Source organism: Capsicum annuum, chromosome 9 (genome assembly GCF_002878395.1).
Source record: "Capsicum annuum cultivar UCD-10X-F1 chromosome 9, UCD10Xv1.1, whole genome shotgun sequence".
Classification (NCBI taxonomy): domain Eukaryota; kingdom Viridiplantae; phylum Streptophyta; class Magnoliopsida; order Solanales; family Solanaceae; genus Capsicum; species Capsicum annuum.
The window spans coordinates 148386450-148388843 of NC_061119.1; the positions used below are offsets into that span (position 1 = coordinate 148386450).

Consider the following 2394-nt stretch of genomic DNA (forward strand, 5'->3'; position numbering starts at 1 on the left):
CCATGATTTCCTTACCCTTGGGCTCGGAATACACCAACCTATGATTAATATACTTCGCTTTCTTTTTATATTCAATCTCAAAAGTTCTAGAATTAGATCACTATGCAGCAACTATATTCACTTTCTCAGCACTCATTATTTTGATGTTTTGTAAACAGTCTAATATCTATCCAAATCTATGCAACCTATTGTTCTACCAAATCAAGACCAACTCTATAACCATTAGCTGCTCCAATAGCATATGTACTTGTACCACACTCAGTATCTCTAGTATGCCAACATCTATTAGTCACCAAAATATCATCAAGCATATCCTGCACAATATTCCACTGAAGATGTATGAATAAACCTCTTGAAATTATATCTACTATTGCTCTCGAACTGATATTCAGTGATTCATAGAAGATTTTTGACAAATTTGAACTTGTGATTTTGTGATTAGGTATGATGCTCAGCTTCTTATTGAATCTAAACATGCCTCATACATGGATTCTACAAGTAGCCTTCTGAAATTATAAATTTTATTTCTTAACTATAGCATCCTTGTAGGAGGAAAAATCTATTTAAAAATTGTTTATGCAACTCATACCAAGTAGTGATTGAACCTCTTGGAAGTTCCCCGAACTGATGCTTCACCTGTTAATAAAAATAGGAACAACTTCAACCTCAAAGCTTTCTGATCCACCACTAGAAGAGTGTATGACGTACAAATCCCAGTAAAATTATCAAGATGCATGTTTGCATCATCAGTAGCTGATCTCGATAGCACACCCTTTAAATTTACAATTGGATTATAGTGCTAGTAATATCAAACTTCACATTAGGGATAAAGTAAAAGGAATGATGGCTCATTTCTCAGTGGTTCAACATAACCTATATCCTCATCATCATTGTATGGGTTCAAGTGTTGATATGCATGAATCTATAGAGATCTGCCTCTCTGAACTCTGTCTCAATACTTCACAACTTGACGTGGTCCAGCTAGTCCTCCTTGCTGAGCTAACCCAGCCTCTTCAGTTAATCGGGCCTCTTCGGCTGCTCTTCTCTCTTCCTCAGTAGCAACGTGCTAATTGAGGTATTGGATTGGTTACTTTTCTACCTTTGTGAGGTGTTTGAAAGAACCCAAAATTTAAATTTGGCATGTTATTCCATGATTCATACCAATACCCCAATTCTAGCCTACCCAAACCCTTGACTAAAAATTAGACTATTTGTTAACCATCCATGCATATATTCCACCTAGGACAACATAAAGCCAAAGTTTCCTTAACATTGGTAAACCTTTAAATCTATAAATCTCTCAAGTGTGTAGTGTTAATGTGATTAATTTCTCCTAAAATCAAACACCCACTTATTTTTATGTATTGTTTAATTTTTGCATCGTGGGTCAACACTTAGTTAACTCTCAACATTTGTAGATTGTGACTACTAAGTTTTCACTCCTCTAGGATTTAACCCAAATCATAGTCGGGGATTATATTGACAATGTCCAGCTTGCATTAAAATTGTGGTTTAAGTGGAGAGTTATCAAAAATGGTACCATTATTGGGGAGTGTAACATAGTTTTCACTTGTGTAGTGTTGTTACTAGCCTTGGATTAACTGTGGTGCTTTAGTTTACATTATTTATTATTTTTGTCTTTTGTTGATTGTTTTCCATATCAATCATGACAACATGAACAAACATAGGAGCAATGTCGGCTCATTTGATGGACACCTTGAGGATGAGGATCATCTTAATGATGTAGATCACGTGAGTGCCATCTGTATTCCACCGACCGAGGGAAATAGGGTATTTCACTAGTGTGATGCTACATATGTTACAAATTAAAGGTCTATTCAGGGGCCAAGCACACGAAGATGCAAACCTATATTTGAAAAGATTCATTAATATATGCACCATGTTTGATATTTCCCATATTACTCAAGAGTATATTTCGTTATGAATTTTCCCATTCTCTTTGATGGGTGAAGTAGTTTTATGGTTGAGATCTTTAGTCACCGAGTCTATTACATCTTAGGTCGAGCTTATGGAGGCCTTTATGAATAGATATTTTCCTTCTTCTAGAATGCTACAACTGAGGAATGAAATAACAATTTTTTGTCAACTTAGAGATGAGCCTTTGTATGATGTGTGGCAAAGGTTCAATGAAATGATCATACAATACCCGAACCCTGAAGTGATAGAGAAGATGCTTCTCCAAATATTTTATCAGGCATTAGACCAATTGATTAAAACTGTTGTTGATAATGTATTTAGTGGGTCTCTTATCTAGTTATCCTATGGAGTTGAATTGACTTTACTGGACCAAGATATAAAACAAAATAGAGGGTGGCACACTCGAGACACTAAAGTAGCCATGGGGTCTCCCACTGCATCTTATGTCAACAAAGT

The 2394-nt window shown here is 35.7% G+C and overlaps 1 non-coding gene across 1 annotated transcript; it reads right to left on the minus strand.

The window, feature by feature from the left end:
- Positions 1-2075: 2075 nt before the first annotated feature.
- LOC124887541 lies at positions 2076-2181 on the minus strand. Its single transcript, XR_007045310.1, has one exon. It is a non-coding gene; the product is annotated as a small nucleolar RNA R71 (small nucleolar RNA).
- Positions 2182-2394: the final 213 nt, after the last annotated feature.